The 10,498-nt window shown below is 44.2% G+C and overlaps 1 long non-coding RNA gene across 1 annotated transcript; it reads right to left on the bottom strand.

Annotated features, from left to right (window-relative positions):
• Window positions 1-6,380: 6,380 nt before the first annotated feature.
• On the bottom strand, window positions 6,381-10,019 carry LOC110341055. The gene is made up of 3 exons (XR_002382938.1): window positions 9,870-10,019; window positions 9,220-9,793; window positions 6,381-8,126 (listed from the first exon to the last, which is right to left on the bottom strand). It is a non-coding gene; the product is annotated as an uncharacterized LOC110341055 (long non-coding RNA).
• Window positions 10,020-10,498: the final 479 nt, after the last annotated feature.

Raw genomic sequence — 10,498 nt, 5'->3', positions numbered from 1 at the left:
AACCAACAGCCAACATCAAACTAAATGGAGAGAAACTCAATGCAATTAATTCCTCTAAAATCAGGAACAAGACAAGATTGTTCACTCTCTCCATATCTCTTCAATATTATACTTGAAGTTCTAGCTAGAGCAATAAGGCAGCAAAAAGAGATCAAAGGGATAAAAATTGGAAAGGAAGAAGTCAAACTTTTACTCTTTGCAGCTGTTATGATAGTTTATATAAGTAACTGGAAAAACTCTACTAGAGAACTCCTATAGCTGACGAACACCTTCAACAAAGTGGCAGGATACAAAATTAACTCAAAAAATGCGGTAGCCCTACTATATACAAACGATAAATGGGATGAGAAATAAGAGAAACATCACCCTTTACAATAGCCACAAACAACTTAAAATATATTGGGGTAACACTAACCAAACAAGTGAAATTAAAGAAGATACCGGACAATGGAAAGACTTCCCATTCCCTTGGATAGTTAGGATCAACATAGTAAAAATGGCAATCTTGCCAAAAACAATCTTCACACTCAATGAAATCTTCATCAAAATCCCAGCACAATTATTCACAGACCTTGAAAGAATAATACTCAACTTTATATGGAAAATTAAAAAACCCAGGATAGCCAAAACAACCCTGTGCAATAAAGGAACTTCTGGAGGCATCACCATTCCAGACTTCAAGCTCTACTATAGAGCTATAGTAATGAAAACAGCTTGGTATTGGCACAAAAATAGACAGGCAGACCAATGGAATCAAATTGAAAGCCCTGATATTAATCCACATACTTACAAGCACCTTATTTTTGACAAAGAAGCTAAAATTATACAATGCAAAAAGAAAGCATATTCAACAAATGGTGCAGGTATAACTGGATGCTGGCATGAAGAAGACTGCAGATAGATCCATGTCTATCACCATGCACAAAACTTAAGTCCAAATGGATCAAAGACCTCAACATAAATCCAGTCACACTGAACCTCTTAGAAGAGAAAGTGGGGCTACCCTTGAATGAATTGGTACAGGAGATCACTTCCTGAACATAATGCCATTAGGACAGATACTGATATTGACAATTAATAAATGGGACCTCCTGAAACTGAGACCCATCTGTAAGGCAAAGGACACAGTCAACAAGACAAAATGGCATCACACAGTATGGGACAATATCTTCACCAACCCCACATCTGACAGAGGGCTGATTTCCAAAATATACAAAGAACTCAAGAAGCTAGATATCAAAACACCAAATAATCCAATTAAAAAGTGGGGTAAGAACTAAATAGAGAATTCTTAATAGAGGAATCTAAAATGGCTGAAAGACACTTAAATTGCTCAACATCCTTAGCCATCAGGGAAATGCAAATCAAAACAACTATGAGATACCACCTTACTCCTGTCAGAATAACTAAAATCAAAAACACCAATGACAGTTTATGCTGGAGAGGATGTGGAGAGAGGGGAACAATCCTCCACTGCTGGTGGGAGTACCAACTCATACAGCCACTTTGGAAATCAGTATGGGGATTCCTTAGGAAAATGGGAATTAGTCTACCACAAGATCCAGCAATTCTACTCCTAGGCATATACCCAAAAGATGCACATTCATACATCAAGGACATCTGTTCCACTATGTTCATAGCAGCATTATATGTAATAACCAGAACCTGGAAGCAACCTAGATTCCCCTCAACTGAAGAGTGGATACAGAAAATGTGATACATTTACACAATGGAGTACTACTCAGTGGGAAAAAAAATGAAATCTTGAAATCCGCAGGCAAATAGATGAAACTAGAAGAAATCATCCTGAGTGAGGTAACCGAGTCACAGAAAGACAAACATGGTATGTACTCACTCATATGTGGATATCAGACATAGAGCTAAAGATTACCAGCCTACAATCCAAACCTTCAGAGGAGTTAAGAAACAAGAAGGACCCTAAGAGAGACATACATAGTCCCCTGGAGAAGGGGGGAAGTGACAAGAGCTCCTGAACAAACTGGAAGTACAAGGGAGGGGAGAGGGAGTTAAGAGAAAGAGGGGGGAGAAGAGGAGGGGGGGAGAGACCATGAGGGATCTGGAAGATTGAGTCAGGGGAGGAATAGAGGAAAGCAAGAAAAGAGATATCTTAATAGAGGGAGTCATTATAGGTTTAAAGAGAAATTGGGCACTAGGGAAGTGTCCAGAAATCCATAAGGAAGACCCCAACTAGAATCTAAGTTGCAGTGGAGAGGCTACCTTTAATGCCCTTCCCTTATAATGAGATTGATGACTACCTTAAATGCCATCCTAGAGCCTTCATCCAGTAGCTGATGGAAGCAGAAACAAAGATCTACAGCTAAACACTGAGCTGAACTCCTAGAATCCAGTTGCAGAAATGGAGGAGGGATGAGTAAGGGGTCAAAACCTGAACAAGTGGGAGCTCTTGGACCTCAGCCAGATAGCTATCTTGTTCAGCTGTCTCTGTGGGTTTCCCCAGCATGGGGATTCTTGAATTAGCTATGAGTTATTATTGTGAGTTGCTCCTTTAGCTTGGATACTGTGACATTTCCATGTTAGGGATGTATACACCCGTCTAAAATAACACCTGCATGCTGAGATCTCTGCTCTCTCCCCCTCCTTCCGGTTCCTACTGCAGCTCCCTGGCTTTTCTGCCCATCTTTCCACTTGCCCACCGTCAACATTCTTCTCCCTGCGGATGTCAGCGAAGTCCTTAGCACTCCAGCCACACTCTGGGAGGTCCTTGGAGCTTTGCCCTAGCCGGTCCCTGATCACCAGCTGCTGCTCTGGATCCAGATAGCCACACTGGCGTCCTCTCTCGCCGTTCCTGGCACCCTCCCCTGACTTCTCTATGTAAAGATTTCAACTCAGTCTTTGCTCTTTCTCCTCCGCAGCCCTCGCCACCTTCTAAGTGCTGACTCTTCACCTTCCCCTCTCTCTTCACCATGGACCAACCGTTCCCTCTTGAACACGCAGCCTGCGCAGCCACGCACACAGTTGTGCCTGAGGAAGGACCGCTCCCCCACCCCTCCCCGGCCAGGTTTAATATTTTGCTCTTGTGGTCTTTAATTTTCAGGAAGTCTTTGACTAAAGAAGCCCACAATTTGAATTTGCATGCTTCATCCTCATTTAAAGTTAAGCCCTTGCAAGAGACTCATCTTAAGCTTGGAAAAGTCGGGGATCTTTGTCTTTTAGACCGAGACAAACCTGCTCACAGTTGTCGTTCTGTAATGTGAGTAGTTTGCCCTTTTAATGCCTACCTAGTCTGCTGTTGACCACAATTTATTTAGCCAGATCCCTATGGAACAGTTTCTATTACAAAAATCTGCCGCAGTGAATAGCCCTGTGCGTAATAAAGCTTAGTACCCTTGAGTGGTTCGGTTTAAATACCTCTGAAGGAGCAGTACATCATGGCTCCTGCTTCTTTTCTATTTCTGGTGACACTAATACTGGGAATATGTACACTGCCGTTGGGAACAGCTGTTTTCAGCTAAGTGCTTGCAGGTCTTGCGGAGCCATTGATGAGTTTCCCAGCACAGCCGAAAGACTGACCCGGATGGCTCACAGCCTCAGGTGCACAGTGAAGCCACGCGGGGGAGGGAGCTTCAAAAACCACGGTGGCTTGGCCCTCTCGGGGACTGGGACAGAATTGGTCTGACTGCAGCCTGGCCACGAAAGGTTCCTGGTGATTCCATCAGGCAGAGTGACTTTAGCTTCATGGACGAGGGCGATGGAGTGCGACGCTTTGCTTTCTCCTTTGGCCGTAGGGGGGTCTGCCCTCGCCTACTGCAGCCCCTCACTTGCACAAAGGAGAGACAAGTATGATGGTTTGTTTTCAAACCTTCTGAACTGTAAAAGGCTGTCACCCAAATATAAACCGAATATGGAAGTGGGTATCAACTGTCAATTGTTTGATATCCTTACTGTGACTGAATTTATTCTATAGTAAAGGCAGCCGAGAGGCGCCTGCATGTGTCCTCAGAGGCAGCAGGGTTGCACTGAGCTTTGGCAAAGGTTAACTTCCGCTTCCTTTTTTTTTTTTTAAGAGTGTTGCCAAACCGGGCATGGTACCGCACTCCTTTAATCTCAGCACTTGGGAGGCAGAGACAGGCCGATGTTTGAGTTCCTGACCTGTCTGGTCTACAAAGGGAGTTCTAGGACAGCCAGGGCTGTTACAAAGAGAAATCTTTGCTGGAAAAACAACTACAAAACAAACAAACAAAAAGCCTGGAGGAATACTTCAATGCTCTTATTTAAATGGAACACACGGCATGTTAAAACGGAACAAGAAAGAGACTATTAAATAATGAGCAGTTTGATGTGATGAGAAGACTGCAGTATTTTTCTAGCACATTCTTTCTTTCCAAAGTTTTTCTGAGCCTCCCACTCTCCCCAGCCTCCACATGTCACTACTCTGAGCCAAGACTTTGACATGAGTGAGAGTGGTCAGTGTATACTACATACATATGTGAAATTGTTTAAGACAAATTTAATTAGTAAAAAATATTGAGCATTTTTTAAAGATTGCTTTTTAAATTTTTATGTGTACGTTTGTGAGCCTGAGTGTTTGTATATGCACCAAATGCATTTGGGTGCAGTAGAGACCAGAAGAGGGCATTGGGCCTCCTAGAATTGGATTTAAAGGCAGTTGTGAGCCACCTGATATGGGTGCCAGGAACTGGACTCTGGTCCTCTGCAAAGATCACATCTCTGCATGAGTCATCTCTCCAGATCCTAATTAAGCATCTTAAAGTTTAAAAATTGTGTGAGACTAAATAAGCAGAATGTGGCATTTCTCTAACCAAGACGAAAGTCAAGTTTTTAATATGAGAGGAACATTCTTGAGATCATGTTGCTATTAGTAATGTCATTCCCATAGCAGATCAACTCACGTGACTTACACTTGTCTAGACTAGTGCCCCAGGCCAGAACTCACCACTGATATTAGTAGCTCTAACTAGCAACCAGATGGGAACTCAAAGATTCATCTGATGAGATGGGAAGATGGCTCTGTGATAAAGTACTTAGCACCCAGGCATGGAGCATGGGGTGGGAATCCCCAGAACCCACATACAAAGCTGGATGTATCATCGAGTGACTGTGATCCCAGCGCTGGGGAGGTGGAGACAGGAGGCGTCCTGGAGCTCTCTGGTCAGGCAGTATAGCTAAGTGGAGAGTTCCAGGTTCAGCCAGAGGGTGTCTCAAAAAATAAGGTGGAGAGAGAGGACAATAGTCAGTGGTCACACACACACACACACACACACACACAGAGAGAGAGAGAGAGAGAGAGAGAGAGAGAGAGAGAGAGAGAGAGAGAGAGAGAGAGAGAGAGAGAGATTGTTTATGGAGCAGGGCAGAGTCTCCTCTTGCAAACTAAAGTGTGACTGATTAAACCCTTTATTGCCTGAATATATAGCTGCATCCAGAGCAGTTTGTTTACAAGTGTGTATTGAGTGGCTACCATTTTTGCAGGCCATGGTACTGGGTGTTCGTGTCAAAATGAGGAGGTGAGGCAATAAAATTCCTACAACCCTGAAGTTCAGAGTCTGGCAGGAAAGCCAGACACTGGCTAATTGAGTTTCCTTGTGGTAAGAGTTCTGGAGGTGTATGCGGTGTCCTTGAATGTCTATGCTAAAGAAGCTTCATCTAGACAGGCCAGGAAGGGAAGGAAAGAAACACGAGCTCTCCGCAGGGAACTCAAGGCGTGGGCAAGGACTTCAGCGAGAGGCCAGGGTAGCTTTCCTGAAGGAAGGGAAAGCCTGGAAGACTGCAATAGGGAAACACAGAAGCAAGACTCAGAGTCTGTCTGAAAGCTTAAGGAGAGACTCATTGTGTATGTGGAGTGGTTTACAGAGGATCAAGCCCTCCAGTGATTGCTAAAATAATTCCCATAAAAGAAGCAGTGAGGAAAGCCCATGTCCAACATCCAGAGAACACCAACACCTATTAGAGGAATCACAAACATGTGAAGGGGACATCATGGAGATGTCTGCAGAGGAAGTATTGTCTTAATTCTTCCCATAAGAGCCAACATTTGGGCTCTAAGGAGCCTGCTGAGGCTGGGAGAGCTTCACTGCCCCTGGCTGGTCTGTTTGGAATCTGAACACAGCTTCACGTTCCTGAAGGAAGACAGACTTAGTAAATGCACCCTGTTGTGAGTTCCATGAAGTCACTGTTGTGGATTTCTTTGTTTTACTCTCAACCTCTTTGAGTTTTATTTAAGAAAATCAGTTTCACAGGCTTTTATTAAAATTATTAACTTGATATAGTCTGTCTGGTTTCTTTATACTACTCTTCATTTTTATTGTGAATTTATTTCTCCTCTCATACAATAATTCCTGACTTCAGTTTCCCCTCCCTCTTCTCTGTTTTCCTCTTTCCCCTCTTCCCCAGATTCACTCCTCCTCTGTTTGCCTTCAGAAAAGAGCAGGCCTCTCAGGGATACCCACAGAACAAGGCATAACCATTTACAATAAGACTAGGCAGAAATCCTCAGATCAAGGCTGGGCTAGGCAACCCAAGTAGGAGAAAAAGAATCCTAGGAGCAAGCAAAAGAGTGAGAGACACCCCCATTCCCACTGTTAGGAATCCCACAGAGACACCAAGCTAACAGCTATAACATGTGTGCCAATTACTTTCCTTTTTGGCAAATTTATTTCTTCACTCTAGATTCCATTGAAGCAAATGAAAAGGTCTGTTTTCCCCTATTAATGAAACACAGTTTAGATGTTGAGGAAAGTATTCAGCATGTTCCACTCCTGCATCAGCAACTAGGTTCAAATGCTGAGAAAACATATGATCCACTATAGAACTTAGAGCAAAAAGAATTTCATATTCCTGGGACTTTACACTGCCTTTGGTGGAGGCTAGATGGAGGCCTCAATGAGAATATAATTCAAGCTCTGAGTAAACAGAAGAACTATGAAGCAACAAAGGACTTAGTTACTGTTGATGATACGAGCAGTACATCGTACACTAGGTGTGTGTGTGTGTGTGTGTGTGTGTGTGTATGTGTGTGTGTGTATGTGTGTGTGTGTATCTGTGTGTGCAGGTGCATAAACCAGAGGACAATAATGGATGTCACTCCTCAGAGGCTGTCCACTTTTTTCTTGTCAAGTATGTGGAGCTGGCTGACCACGGAACCCCAGGCATCTTCCTACCTCCAACTCCATAACACGGAGATTTCGGTCACTTGCCGATGCTCGCATTTTTGTGTGTGCTGGAGATCAAACTCTGGCTCTTGTGCTCTCACAGCAAGAACTTTACTGACTGAACCATCTCTTCACATCAGCTGAATTGCCCCAAAACAACAGATAGAGTATATGGGAAGCACTAATTGGACTCTGTAAGTTAAAAAAGAAAAAGTGACTTTAATTCCAGCACTCAGGAGGCAGAGGCAGGTGGATCTCTGAGTTAGAGGCCAGCCAGGTTTATAGAGTGAGTTCCAGAACATCCAGGGATATACAGAGTAACCTTGCCTCAAAAAATTGAAAACAAGAGGAGGAGAGGACAGGAAGCTGGGAAGTGTGGTTGGGCAGATCAGGAGAAGTTAAGGGAAGGAGCGGAGGTGAATGTGATCAAAACACATGGGGTGAAATTCTCAAAGAATTAATAAATACTATATATTTTAAAACCCTCCAGATAGCACAAGATACAACATCCCCTTGACCATTGCCCTCCCCAGTTCCAATCCTCTCCTAACTGGGTAACTATCCCAGACACCTCTGCTTAGATGTCAGTGTCTCAAAGCACTTGTGTTTGACTGTGCACACAATTTTGTCTGTGGAGTCTTAAGATGCCAAACTGTGATGTGCTTCTTGCTCAGACGATCTGTGTTTTCTCCTGCTGGGTACATCATGCTGTTTCTTGCCTACCTTACCTTGTACTCGTTCTGTTTTGTTTTCTGATTTACTTAATTGCTGAGTTCTGTAGTGCATTAGTCTTCTTAGGTTGCTCTTAAAGACTACCACAGAGTTGGCGATGGGACAGACACTTATTTTCCAACACTTCTGGAGACCAGAGGTTCAAGGCTGAGGTGCCAAGGTTGGTTTCTGGCAAGGGTTCTCATCCTCACTTGCAAAAGGCTTCTCTGCTGTCTTCACACTGCTTTCCCCTGGCGTCACTTCCTGGTAAGGATAACAGTTCTGTCAGAGTAAGACCTGTCCTTATGATGTCACTTAACCCTAATTGTTCCCTAATTGAACCCTCTGTTCAAATGTAGACACACTGTGTGTAAAGAAATTACATATGTGAATTTGTAAATGCCCAATTTGCCTTTTTATAACACATGGTACAGCTATCCTATACTTATCCTTATGTCCATTAGGAGATAGTTACCCTTATTTTTAAGCTTTAATAAAGCATGATTGTTTCCCCTTGAACTAATAACAACAAGGATTTCTGTCACTTCTGGGGAGGCAGTGGATGAGAAGAAAGACGGAACAGAGGGTCAGAGGCAGGGAGGAGTGAGAGGCTGGTTTAGGAAGGCTGATCGCTACTTGCTCATTCTCGACAGCCCCCAGAGTTCTCAGCTCCACGAGTGGGAGAATTTGGCATTTGAGTATGCAGAGACGGAGGAGGCAGGCAGAACCAGAAATGTCTTATGTAGGCTGCCAACCTTCCCCGAGCATTACCATAGCCAGCAGGCAACCTGAGGAGAAGGAGAGTGCTACAGGCCACTAGCAGACACCCAGCTCCATGGTCAGCCCCCATGCAGATGGATAGTCCAGGGAAGCCATCTCCTTGTGCTAAAATGCGCTGCTGTTTGGAGAACCTTCCGAGACACTGTGTCATCCAAGGCTCACCTTCCCGTGCCAGGAGATGTTCTGGAAAACTCTGTTCACATGAATCAAAGAGAAATGATCCAGGGAAGAGTAAACATTTCTCCCCCTGGTAAATCTGTGACTATAGTTACTAAGGTGAGAGTCTGGGCCCTGGTAGCCCTAACAAACTGGGCCCAGCCACCTGTCCTCAATACAGCGATTAAACAAGAGCAGCAGAAAGCCAAGAATGGAAGCTTACTCAAGGTAACAACATTGAGAAGAGGAATCATTAAAGAAGCCCAGAGACCTCCAAGCCAACCTCTGAGGCTCTGACATGAGGCTTAGGTTTCAGTAGAGAGCAAGAAGTAGGCACATCTTAGCAATCCTGTCATGGTGTGTTCCCCTGATCACTGGCCCATCTGTTTGCCCGGCTTCTGCCTCTCCATCATTGACTTACCGGGTCTGCTTGGCGTCACTCCTTCTTTGACCCATCCGGTCTCCTCAGCTTCCTCCTTTCCTTCATGGTGATCTGAGCAGCTGCTGGAACCCTGTAAAAATCTCTTTTCAAGAGACAATTTCCTGCTCTGACTGGCTCAGGGCTTCAGCCCTTCTGGCATCAGATTCCTGGGGAATTCCAGTTTTCTTTTTTTTGGGGGGGTTGTTATTGTCTCAAGAGTCTGACCCCTCGAAGACAGGGATAGCAGTATTTGTTTAGAATCCCTTCATTCCTGTCAGGGAAGTTACAAATCCACAATGGCTCTCTGGATGTGTAGAGAAGTGGGAAGAAATAACTTTTACATCTAGTCTCATACTTGCGCAAATCAGATGGCCAGGAGACACTTAGGAATGACTGGAGACGTTTTGTTATCAGACTGGGTGAGGGTTTGTGCATCTGTCAGTGTTCCCCGCACGCACAGGTCCTCCTCTTCAGTAGGCACTTGGCCAGCCAGCGTGCCAGCCAAGCGAGGGTGAGAAACTCTGCACTAAACCACAGTTTATGGATTTCCTGGGACCTTGCCCCTGGAAAAACACTGCAAAAATATTAACACTTGAATTTTGTAGAAGATGTGATTTTAGACAAGCATGCATTCATCCCCTAACCCTCACCTTGCTGGAGTGAATGATTCTTTGAAATGGTTAGTGCATCAATCAATTTCCTTCTGTTTAGTAGTTTGTTTTCAGATAGCTCCTAAAACAACCTGTTAAACTCCTTGTCAGAGCACACAGGATTCTATGAGAATAACGGGTGACATCCACAGCTGTCCTGGTTTGGTTATAGATTCCCACTATCAAGTGGCCATATTTAAACCTCAGCCCCAGCTGAAGCTCCACTATCACTCAGAAGGCACACTTTGGAGGGTGCTGTGAGCATTGATGAGTTCACATTGCTAAGGTGCTTTGGAACACACTCACCCTTCTAACTACCATCATTAGGCAGATTAGGCACCTTTTAGACATTACTCTTGACTGTGGTCCTGCCTGTCTCCTCACTTGCTTGAGCAGCTCCTGGGGAGGGAGGGTATCAGAGTCAGCCGTGGCCAACAGCTGAAAAACAGGAACCTTATTTGAGATGGCTAATTGGGAACTCTCCATTAATGATGCGACAAAGAGAAAAATACTCCCAGGGAAGTTAAAATCCCATAGTAGTGATGGAGGACTATTTCTGAAATGCAAGAACCGAGTTAGAAACACCACCATCCTCTCAGGTGTAATCATTTGTCATCTCCGTTTCTTTC

Source organism: Mesocricetus auratus, unplaced genomic scaffold (assembly GCF_017639785.1).
Source record: "Mesocricetus auratus isolate SY011 unplaced genomic scaffold, BCM_Maur_2.0 Super-Scaffold_100676, whole genome shotgun sequence".
Classification (NCBI taxonomy): Eukaryota; Metazoa; Chordata; class Mammalia; order Rodentia; family Cricetidae; genus Mesocricetus; species Mesocricetus auratus.
The sequence above is the reverse complement of the archived record's forward strand: the minus strand, read 5'-3'. Positions and strand labels throughout refer to the sequence as shown.